Source organism: Myotis nattereri, assembly GCF_964212035.1.
Source record: "Myotis nattereri genome assembly, chromosome: 4".
Taxonomy (NCBI): Eukaryota; Metazoa; Chordata; class Mammalia; order Chiroptera; family Vespertilionidae; genus Myotis; species Myotis nattereri.
The window spans coordinates 40,495,488-40,507,857 of record NC_138079.1 but is presented as its reverse complement, the minus strand read 5'-3'; the positions used below and the strand labels follow the sequence as shown (position 1 = coordinate 40,507,857).

The window sequence follows — 12,370 nt, the reverse complement described above, 5'->3', positions numbered from 1 at the left end:
TCCCCAGAAACGGAAGGCCGGCCTAGAATCTGAAGAACACAGGAGCTGAAACGGTGAAGGTAGGTTGGAGCAGGTGATAAGGTTGCCATAGCAGGAAGAGGCTGACGTGTGAAGGGTGCCAGGATGGGAAAGGTCTGGGAGGTTCTGCAAGATGAGGTCATGGAAGTGAGCAGGGGCCAGACTGTTCAGAGCCTTGCAGGCCTTGTAGGTTAAGGTTTTCAGTCTTTACTCTAACAGACTGGCCAGTCACACACGATGCTCTTCCTGCCTGTGCCCTCCCTTCTTTGATGTCATCTACTACACAATGGTCTCCAGAGTCCTTTCCAATCCCCTGCCTTATTGACTCTTACCAAAGAATTAGTCATCTTCAAATCGGTCTTGCCAGCTAGAATGTGACTTCTCTAAGGGCGTCAAGGAGATAATGTTAAGGAGAGCAACATAGCTTAGTAAGTCCATGGGCTCTGGCTCTATGCCACACTGCCTAGGTCAAGGGTCCCTGCAAGTGTGGTCCCAAAACGATGGCATCCAACCCACTTGGCAGAGCTTGATAAACAGCATATTCTGGGCCCTCCCACAAAACCACTCAATTAGAATGTCTTGGATAGGGCTCAGAATCTCCATTTGAACATGCTTCCCAGGAAGGGATGATACACACAACTATTTGAGAAGCACTGGTCTATTTGACGATTCTAAGATTCTAATTCATAGGATTTTCAAATAGTGACAAGTGACAAGAGAAGCACTTATTCTAATCTGTCCTAAATCTCACTGTGCTCTTGAATTGTAAGAGGGCCCAAGTGCTATGAGAAGACAAAAGCTCATCAATATAGTTCTTAGTGTCTGGTCTTAATCATTTGTATTACATACTGTCCATGGGAAAAGATAGAGCAGGCATGGTGTGCAGTACAGAAAACATTTTAAATGTTGTCATGTTAAACTGATTTAAATATCTGCTTTACAGTAAGCTGGGATTATTGTTTTTCAAATTTGACCTTTTAAAATGTTTTAATTAATGCTCCCAATGGCATAATACAAAACCCAACAGACCATTTCCTCTACAGAAACAGAGCCCATAGCTCCAAGTAAAATTTCAATCCGACTCCATCAAAATCACTTCCTATACTCTACTTGTAAGCAAAGTTCAAGTTTAAAATAAAACTCATATTTCATCATATATTTCATCATTTCATGGAGGGAAAGAATATTAGGACCAGAAAAGACCAAGCCATCCAAATCCACCCCTCCCCATTTGTTCAATTCTTCCCAACAGGGAAGCCATCATCATAGTCCCTAAGTGGGGCATCAGGATAAAACTAAGTGGTGTCTGTAGATCCCATTAAGACGTATTTCCAGAAAGAATTAAAGTAGTGGCTCTTCCCCCATCGATACTCTCAGCTGTCTCAAATAAAGAAAAAAGCTCCAAATTCTATCCACGGCCACATTTTACACTGGTTGCTCAGTAGGGCTGGCAATTGAAAAAAAAAGCAAACAAAAACAATTTTGCGATGTTGTACCAAAACTGCACACAGCTGGGGAACTGCCTCTCCCAGGTTTACAAACAGACTTTACAGAAATGATACCTTCGTGTGAAATTAACTGGCTATGAAGTACATGTTCTAAACCAGATCAGACAGAATTTTCAGCAATGTAGAACCAAGAAGCACAGAGGCGAATCCTAGGTTTTCCCCTGATGCAGCCTCCTGCTTTCACTATTCACAGATATTGGTTATTACGTATGAATAACATGAATAAACGTAGCGAGCTGGTTAGGAAGCATTTTGACAAATCAGATGTTTTTATTTATGAAATATGTCAACAAGCTTGCTTACCTCAGAGTAAAAACTAATAATCCCTAATGATAGGAAATGGATTTCCTGGTACTTGCAGTCACGTGATGCCCATTGTGGATGCCCATTGTGATGCCCTTTGCGGTAATCTGGGGGAAGAACTTGTATCCCGTTCTCTGAGGCACCTTCCACACTTAGGGAATCTTATAGACTTAATAATGAGTAGGATTTCCCCCTAGAAGCTCTTAGGCTAGTCTGCTGGTCCGACCAGAGAAGCTACTTTTACTGTCATTAGGTCATTAAAAATAAATTCGATTTCTCCACTACATCACCACAACACTGAGGTGTAATCCAGAGCTTCCCCCCCCCCCCTTTCCTTCTCCAGACAGCAACTAATGGCATTTGATGTTATATTGGACGATTAGGAAAAATCTATTGTCTACATCTGCTGAGTCTGAAGGCCAAATTTCATTAAAGGAACAGTATTGGAGAAAGTCTCTAGAATTTTTTAAAAGATAAAATTGTTTTCCTTTTCTTTAAAGAGACGGTGTTTCGTAATATTTTGCATTCATAAAGAATTTGCACGTCCAAAGCTCTCTGAGACCATCTCTTTTGTCCTCAAAACAACTCTGTAATCCGAGCTAGTTTGAGCTATTTTCCACATTCCTCACATGTACAAAATGAACCCAAGAGGGTAAATCACTTGCCCAAAGTGACATAACATAATACCTGGTAAAGTGGGAACTGGGATCTTTGTCTGGACTGTGTGATCATTGCTTTTCTGCCCTCCCCCCTCCCGCCCCCCATTTTCATTCCTTTTGCCACACACACTGCAGATTGGGGCTCACTCAGTAAAACCAGCAGAAAAAACCTTTGCCATTCGATTTCCAGAAAGTGTGGTCTTTAAAAAAATAATAATTATAATACTAGTAAATAGAATGAAACGCGGATTGTGCTTTTTATTTTCTACCAGGGAATGCATTCATTGTGCTGTTGTTAACGTATATTTTTACATCAGGAAAGAAGGATGCAGCACATTGTTTTTTGTAAGCCATTCTCAGGCTTACGCCCGAAGAACGGTGAAGGAACGAGTTAGCTCCTCCGAATCCCATGCACCTCAACACCGAAGCTTTCACAGGAAAACTCGCCGCCAGCAGGAGGCCTTCCGTAATTTGCCCCTGCGAGTGAACGCCAAAGAGATTAACTAACGCCAATTCTCCTCCAGGATTAAGGATAAGAATTAAACGACAACAACTTTCTCGCGCTGTCAGTCAGCTCAGTACGCGGGAAGGAGGCCCTGCGAGAGAGGAGACCATAGGGTCCCTATGGTGGCGCCTTAATAGACCCCTGTCCTCGGTCCCCGGGGGAGCGCCCGGCCGGCGGGGCGCCTTCCCGGCGCTGCGGCGCACTGCGGATCCGCCCACCTGCCCGCAGCCCGGACCGCGGGGCTTCCCAGGCCGCCCGCGCCGCCTCTGCGGGCCCCCCCACCCCCCGCCCGCAGTCCATCCGCCCCCGCCTGCCCGTGGGTCGCAGCGGTGCACTACCGGGCATCCATCACCAGAGAGCCTCTGACGCACACACGCGCGCTCCCAGACGGAGACTCCTGCCTCCCCCTGCGCCGCCCACCCCCGCCTGCCCCTCGTGGGTCTGCATTTGCATCACTCGCACACGTAGCGGGTGACGCGAGCACCCCCCGCTCGGGCCATCCTGGCGGCACCTCCGGCCCCGGTGCTCAGTGACTCAGCCCCTCCTCCCCGTCCCCGGGTGCCGGGCGTCTGAGGTCCCCGCAAGCCCACAGAAATGCGCTGGGTGGTGCATTCGCGGCGGGTGCCCACCTCCCCATAAGTTCATCACCGCATTCCGCAGTCCTCGTGGGCCCAGCCCGGGGGCTCCCCGCGACAGGCTGGAGACATGTCTTCCAGTTCTAGAACCCAGGCCAGGGGAAAGAGCCCTCTAAGAGAGGGGTCAATGGATTGGGTGATCGTCTCCAAAGCCCGCACCACAACTGGAAATTATCTCGGTAGTTTGTTTACATGTGATGGGTTTTTCTCCCCCACGGAGCCCCACGCCAATACGTCTCTTCAGCCTCACCTGGAGCCCAGCGGGCGCTCGGTAGGGTTTTTCTGAATGCAGGCGCAGGGTAGCGACGCGCAGGCACTCACAGCCACAGCCCCGCGCGTTTCCCTCTCTCCGTCCCTCCCTAGACGCTAGACAGGCGCGTCGAGGACTTACTGGAACAGTTTTTCAATTCCCGTGTTCTTTTCGGCTCCCGCAGTACCCACTGCGGCTGCCTCTGCTCTCCCGCCACCCTCACGTCTGCAGAGGGATCCCCGCCGAAAAGTTGAGCCCAAGGCTGGAATGGAGGTACAGGACAAACACCCAGCCTGGGACTTAGAGCTGCTAGTGCGGATCAGCCTCCTCCTCCTGCCCGTCGAACCAGGGAAGCAAGGATCGTGTAGGTCCCCACAGTAGGAGGGCGCGGCCCCCGCATCGCTGCTGCCCACATACTTCCCCCAGGAATCTGAGATAAAGTGAGCCCACCTCCCCTGACCTACCCCAGGCAACTGGGGGGAGGGTGGGGGAAGTCACACCAGCCGTATATACCCCGACTTCCCCGGTCCCGCCCCAGCAAAGGTGCCCGGCTGGGCAGCACCTGGCGCCCGCAGGCGGGGCAAAGTTGCGCTTCCACAAGGCAGCAAAAGTTCCCAAGGCTGCGGCACCTGGCCTCTGGGTCGGGAAGGAAAATTAAGCAGCGGCGGGAAATCCCGTCACCGCTGCCGGGGTCCCTCACTCACCGCTCCGGCCGCTGGGGACCCCCTGCCTTGGGTGCAATCAGCTCTGCAGCCGCCACCGCGCGGGCGTCGCTCCGGCTCGCTCTCCGGGGCCGCCTCCGTCTGCCACGCTCTCCTGCAGCGCACGGAGTGGTGACTCCTCCAAGCGTGTCAGCAGCGAGAGGAGGGGCGGCAAAGTGGCTCCCGACTCACACGCTGCGGTCCTCCTGCCCCTCCTCCGCCTGCGCCTCCTCCCGGTGCTGCAGTGCCGGCGGCAGCGTGGCTGGAGTACGAGCGGAACGCGGGGCGGGAGGCGCGGCGCGCGGGGAGGCGGGAGCGGCGCACGACTCCGGCCCGGGGGCGGGCTGAAGCGCCCCGGGAGGGCGGGGTCCTGCTGCGCCGCGGGGTCGGTGGAGATAAAGCCACCCCCAGGGGCGGGTACTTGGAGGAAGTCAGGGCTCTGAGTTTGTGACAGTGAAGGAAAGGGCACCCGTCCTTAATTAGTCGCTGTGACTATGCGTTGCGCACCTGGGGGCGGTGCCCCGAGTCCGGTCCCGAGAGACAAGGATTTTCAGTGCTGAACCGCGGTTGCCGGGGAGAGTTTGCCTCCTATCCCTGGGCCAGGGACGGACTGTTAACTTCACTTGACTTCCAGGAAGCCACCAGGCAGGGCTAAGTTGACCATTCCCCCGACCCCTACCCCCACTCCGTACTCCGGTCCAGGGGAAGCTTAGGGCGCAGTAGGAGCATCAGGAGGAAACTTGGCCGGGCTCTGGGATCTCCTCAATGCCTGGTAGGGCCAGACAGCCAGGCTCACAGGCAGACATTGGAAGCGGCCCTTTGGGGTGGCGGGGTAGGGGGCAGACGACCGAATATTTAATTTTTTAAAACACGGTAATTTTGTTTGTATTCTCGCCCTTTGGCCTGCTGGAGACCCCAACTCGAGATTCCTCATTTCAAAGCAGCGGGACCTGGCCGCTCGGGATCACCCTACCTCCTCGAGGCCACATCCAAGTCTGGCTCTGCAAAGGGCCTGGACATAGAAGGGCGTGGTCCTCTGCGGACCGCCCCTTCCTTTCTTCCACCTCTCCGCCCCCTCCATCGGGGCAGCCTAGACCTGTCTGGAAGCTGGGCTTTCTCAAGTCCCTGACCCTGCCAGCTCTCTGCTCACATGGAACCCCTGCAGGGTGGGAAGCGGTCACAGGGGCAGGTGCTTACTCGAGTAATGGGTGACCCCAAGCGAGACAAAGCACAGACTGCAGTGTGTGGAACTCACACACCGTCTATGTGCCAGTGTGTTCTATTTGTGTAAATATGCCTGGATGCTTGAATGGCCAAATGTGTGGATATTAATATAAATATTACACGTCCATGTGCTGGGAAGGGGAGGGATCAGGCACCTCCCACAATGCATGATACAAACCGGTGGAGACAAGAAAATAGGTAGTCCATGGCTTATAGCTTTCCCTTCTCTCCAGTTCAGGCACTCCAGAACTGTAAGTTATGATTCTCATTTCCTATTGAGCCCATACTTGCTACCCTGGTCCTTGAAAGCCTGCCTGGGTCTTGTTTTGGTTAAAGGCTTTGCAGTTTGCAACCATGAATGATGCTATAAGGTGGTCAACAGAAATGGTAATTAGGGAACATACTCATTTACATTTCATGGGTTCTTCTGCATAAATGAATTATTTAAATTAAATACTTGGGTTGAAATTGTGTTGTTACCAGGAGAAGGAAAATATACCCAAGGAGTGCCTATAATTCTAACTTTGGAAATAAATTTGTGAAATTTAAAAAAAAAATCTTATCCAGATTGCCTACATCTATAATAATAAAAGCATAATATGCTAATTAGACTGGACCTCCTTCTGGGACGAAGCCGGGGCTGCCAGGGAAGCTCAGTCCCAGGTGGCAGAGGGAAGTTGGTGCTGACAGCCCGGGGGAAGAAAGGCCTACTCTTGCACGAATTATATGCACCGGGCCTCTAGTATTATATATATAAATGTTGAGCTCTCAACTGCAAAATATGCTGGTAATTCATTGAGTTCTCAAATGGACACTCTCTGAGACCCTCCTCCCAATGTCACAGAAAAACTGTTTCTCCAAGTGATAGAAGTTCATGAAACTATTAAACAAACCTTAAAAATGAACTTTTCCTGTGCTCTCCTTGGGAGATATTTAAAGAAGTACATAAATCTTTCTAGCTGCTGAGTTTTCATGTCTTGATGCACTTGAAGATAACAGCTCTTATGGGAAAATCCCTAATTGTGTGTTTGCAGGAAGTGTCTGATTTAAGACCAGGTTGTGTTGGAGGAGGGTATTTTAATGTTGTGTCTTTGGAGTACAGCAAATATTTTCTCATGATGATGGTATGTATAGGTTCCTTGGCCTTCCCTCCAGAGCTGCTCTCATTCTAGGGTCCCTCCTGGGATACCCCTTGACCCCAGGCCTACTGGGTCTAGCACTCAGAATAGTCTTCTTCATATCTTCATTATAAGACTGTCTTCTCTCCTAAAAATACATGTCTTGTAAGAGCTGATGGAGGGTAAAGAAGACACCACAAAATCCCAGTGGTCTAAAGTCACTACCCTCAGGCACATCAGGAGTTTTATTCTTCTGCGCAGTGTCTGCTCGTGATGCTAGATAGCAGGCAGTTAAACACCTAAGGAGCATCAAAGATCTGTCTTCACATCTGCAAAGTGGTTTTAATAAAAATATAATTACACTAAGTGTTACACAGATGCTGTGGTGATTAAATTTGATAACATACAAGAAGCACGTACTGGACATAGAATGTTACTCTCCCATCCCCTTTCAGTAGCTATAGTAAGGTTTTCCAAAGGCTGTGCCAGGGTGAGCTATGTGATGCTCCTGCAAGCTCAAACACACAGCTTCCAGAACAGGGGTCTAGAGAGAGCCTCATGCACTTCGACCAAGGCCATACCTCTCCCACTGTCCTCACCTCCATCACCGAGGGTCAATAGCAAGGCATAGATATCCACCCCTTCACTCCCAATATTCATAGCTTGAGTCTAACAATATTAATCTCATTAAGACCTTAATGCTCATAAGGTTCACCCTCTATTCTGTCCCTTTCTTTTTCTTTTATAAAATTAAATCTTTATTGTTGAAAGTATTACATATGTCCCCTTTCCCCCCATTGATGCCTTCTAGCCTGCCCCCTTCACCACCCTATTGTCTGTGTCCATGGGTTATGCATATATGTATACAAGTTTTTTGGTTGATCTCACCCACCCCTGCCTTCCCTCTGAGATTCCACAGACTGTTCTATGCTTCTGTGTCTCTGAGACCTATTTTGTTCATCAGTTTATTTTGTTCATTAGATTCCACATATGTGTAAAATCATGTGGTACTACAGGACATTACGTGATAATGAATTTTATTTTTAAAAAGCCACTTTAGAGTTTTTAACTTGCGGCTAAAAGCATTCTTATGCCTACACTACCCCCAACTCTGAAAGAGAATCTGGCACATAGATTCTCAGCACATGTCTACTGATTTAAACTGAGTTGTGCGTTGAGTTCATTTCTGTTGAGAAAACAGGAAGGATGTCTCCATCTGTTGGTCCCCAGAGCATAGAAAGTGTTTGGCAAATATTTGCTTAAAGCCAAAATGGCTTCAGGATTTAAGCAGCTAAAAGGGAAACTTTAGAAGTCCAGATGGAAGGCTGAAATTAAAAAAAAAAAAAATAGCTCAGTGAAAACTCAAGATTCTGGGAGAATCTTTCTGCTCAAATTGCCAGGAAAGAAGCTGCCCCAGGCACGGTGAGGGAAAGAGAACCTGGAGAGGTCTCTAGCCTCCTTTGGTGGCTCAGAGGGGAAGGCAGCCTGTCACGCAGGAGTCTGTGCAAGGGTGGAGGTGGAGGAGGAAGTGGAAGAATAGCCACAAGACACATTCCTTAGGAAAAAGAGACATATCGATGTCTGGGAAACTTTCTATTAAGGAGGAGAGAGATGAATGAAGGGAAACACTAAGATGTTCAGAGACGCACCCCAGGTATACTCCCTGGGCTCATAACTGTCCCCTTCTTCATAGTTTGTTCCCGTATGTATTTGCAGGTCTAGAGTAAAGCAGGTTTGTCACCAAGAAAATGTCTAGTTTCAGTGGCAGAAAAGGCTGGGGCCACCTCACACAACATTGTAGAGTCCCAGCCTACAGTGGAGATGCCAGAAAGAGCTGCTGTGAGTAGGCAACTCGCCTGCTCCAAATCTCTCAATGATGGTTCCTCCCAATGAAGTGGGATTTCCCTAGCTTATCCGTAAGTCTCATGTCAGTGCCCACCAGAGAGACTTCAGCACAGAGAAAGCAATGAATGACGAGGGGTTAGGATGACCTGGCCAGTCTCTGACCTCAGTCACTGCAGTGCTTGCACAATGGCCTGTGAACCCTTAGCTCAACCAGTGAGGAATGGGAGTTCTTATCCCATGGACAGGCAATTCTGAGGAGTGTTCTACACAGGCTTTCAGAGGCCTTCTGGTGGGATAGCACCCCATTGCCCAATGTGGTAAGCAGATCATTAATCAACATTTCCCTTACTATTCCTTTTCCTTGTCTCACTTCTCTATGCCTTCTCCACCCCCACCACTCCCACCCCCAACCCATACTTTACAGGATCAGGATCATTTCTCCAGTAAACTACATGTACTCAGACCCTAAACTCAAACTGAGACCTGCCATGCAGAGCCATCTATAATCTGGCACCATCTTCCTTTCCAGCCCCTCCTCGCCCCCCCAATATTGTCAATTTGAATCTTATGCCTCAGATAGTCTGGACCAATAGCCATTCCTTAAAGAGCCCCAAGTTTCTCTGCCTCTGTGTAAAGCTGTAACACCCATTTACTACCTGGAATAGCAAATGCCACCTTCTCTACTGTACCTTTGCCAACCGTTCTAGGCAAAAGTGTTCTTCCCAGTCCACACTCTGATAGCAATTAGGTTCAAATGCATGTATGGCCCTCGTTACTTACCAGCTTGGTTATAAGTGATTCTGCCTCATTTCCTACAATACAATAGCCTTGTGAAGGTCTACCAACTCCCCAACACAGTTCCTTCTATATGAGAGGTACTAAGCATAGTTTGAATGATTGCTCAAACATTTAATTAATCTACATTCCTTCTTGAACTTCTTCCAAAGTGAGACTTAGCAAGGATCTTTCCACATGAGGGACCTAAGAGCTAATTTTGTACAGCCTTCTTTGGAGGGGTAACAGCACAACAGTATTCTGAGAAACCACAAGCATTCCTAGAATTTTAACTTGATTTAGATCTTTTAAAAACACAGGAAAAAAATAAAAATAGATTTAAAAAACACATGTGCTCACTTTGTTGCAAGAGTCATCTCTCTGATTTTTCTCTCATTTTCTCAGTGACTTCTGCTGCTGCTCGAAGCTCTACAACCAGTGTATGGACCCTCTGTATCCATAGCTCAAGTCTGAATACTTCAATTGCATCCTCTGCATTATCACCGGCTGGCTTTTCCTTTATAAATGCTACCACAGGTTTGCTAATCCATTGAATTCTATTAAGTTATTTTCCTGCTCAAAGGAGAATTAGCGTTTTCAAGTTCAGAATTTGTCTTGTATAATCTTCCTGCTCCAACGGAGTGTTCTAACACTCGGTTTTTCTATTTTAATAACAGACATGCTGATTTCCCCCATTTGATCTAGCTATTAAAAATGCATGTGGTAAGCCCTCAGGAAGTTAGGTTCACTTCTATTTTTGGCATGATCCATAGATATTGGTGCTGACCAACTTTTGGGTTACAAATGTCTTTTTATTTTAAGAGATAGCAGTACCAAGAATGTTAATGATGGAAACATTTGATATTAATAATTTGTCCAATTCATGTTATGCTCTTTCTCTACACTTAGATTAAAGCCATTTCTTGATAAAAATATTTTTAAAAATTACCCACTTGTCTCCACTCCCAATCTTTGAGTGCTATATTAATCATTTCCTGCATAAGATGCATCCTATATGAACATTAAATTTCCCATGATGCAATGAGCTCATTTCTGGAGGTTCTGTAATAATGGGGCCTGAAAGAGCAGGTGAAGCTTAGTGCCTCTTCCCCACACACTTGCCAGGGGTTCTCTGCAAATCCCGAGAAGGTCGCTTCTCACCTTTATGATTGATGTAAAGTCAAATCACGCTCATCCTAGGCTATTGTCACCTCTAAGGGAGGGAACAGAAAGTCTCATTTTGTGATTAAGCTATGATTTACCAAAAGTTCTATGCTTGGGACTATGGAGAACTTGCCTGCTCTCTGAAGTGCTGGGAAAGAGGCTCCTTCCTTTCTTAACACCCCCTTCTCATCCACCCAACCAACAAGAGGCGGAGTCAGGGAACTAGTGGGTGCCTTAAACGTATGATGGACTCCATCTTGTCTTTCTGACTCATTACCTCGAATGCCACCTTAATGCCTTAAGTGTGTGTAATTCCTGTTTCCAAAAGAGGTAGCTCATCTCTGAAGGCTTTCAGGAATGTAAACGGGGGGAGTCCTTGAAAGAATAAAAGTTGGTCTAGGATTTCTCTCAAACACCCTTCTTCAGGTTGTCCCAGAGGCAATGAGAAAAGGAAAAATATAAGAACTCCATGGATAATAGGCAAAGGAAATAAACTGGACACTGCCGAGGAGGAACCACAAATGGTTAAAATATTGTTTCATTTATTCTCAATAAAATATTATTTAAAGCAACAATATATTGTTCATCATCAAAAAATTTAAGTAAAAATTATCGATTAACTTAGATTACATCTATTTTATTTAAAAATAAAAAGCAGTTTAAAAATGCAATTAATGACATAAAAGTTATTTTGAAGGTAAGAAAATAAAATCAAAGCCAAGATAAGGTCGAACAATAAGCCTTTCACGATGCTGAAAAGTTAGCCACAGTCTGGCTTCCCTACTGGCCAAATGAAGAGCGAAGCACAAGAAAGGCATGCAATTATAAGTCTGCATTTGACTATAGTTGCCAGTTATTTACTAGGGGCACAGTTCTTCTTCTTTCTTCTTTCTTCTTTCTTCTTTCTTCTTTCTTCTTTCTTCTTTCTTCTTTCTTCTTTCTTCTTTCTTCTTTCTTCTTTCTTCCTTCTTCCTTCTTCCTTCTTCCTTCTTCCTTCTTCCTTCTTCCTTCTTCCTTCTCCTTCTCCTTCTCCTTCTCCTTCTCCTTCTCCTTCTCTCTCTCCTTCTCCTTCTCCTTCTCCTTCTCCTTCTCCTTCTCCTTCTCCTTCTCCTTCTCCTTCTCCTTCTCCTTCTCCTTCTCCTTCTCCTTCTCCTTCTCCTTCTCCTTCTCCTTCTCCTTCTCCTTCTCCTTCTTCTTCGCAACGAAATCTGGGAGTAGCTTCTCTCCTGTTTCCTAAGGCGTCAGTAAGTGACAGACCATGTCTTCAGCAACACCTGTAGAAAGACAGCTGTGCATGGTTTTTTCTCACAGCGTATCTTGATGTGAACCTCAGTTATTTTTTTAAAGTGGGAGTGGCATATGAAATGAGATGACACAGAACACTGGTTAGAGAACTGTCCTTTCGGATAGACCCTGATGGCAGTTTAAATTGGTGCAGCTATTTGAGTGTTTAAGGAAATAATTTTCAATACATGCCAAGAACTCTAAAACCATTTCTGCTATAATATGCAATAATCCCCTTTCAGTGTCTGTCCTGAGGTGGGACCCTTAAAAGAGAAAGCCTTAACCACAAAGCTGTTAAATGCAGTATGATTTGTAAGAGCACAAAATTGGGCACAACCTAAATATTTAGCAATAGAAGACTGTCTGAGCGTATTATGGTATT

At 46.9% G+C, this 12,370-nt stretch overlaps 1 protein-coding gene across 1 annotated transcript in view; it reads right to left on the bottom strand.

Moving 5' to 3' along the window:
• SV2C (synaptic vesicle glycoprotein 2C) overlaps positions 1-4,814 on the bottom strand; it is a 131,960-nt gene extending 127,146 nt beyond the window's left edge. The window contains exon 1 of the mRNA XM_081090467.1: positions 4,583-4,814. The gene's annotated coding sequence lies outside the window, so the exon portion shown is untranslated. The remainder of the gene's footprint in view (positions 1-4,582) is intronic.
• Positions 4,815-12,370: the final 7,556 nt, after the last annotated feature.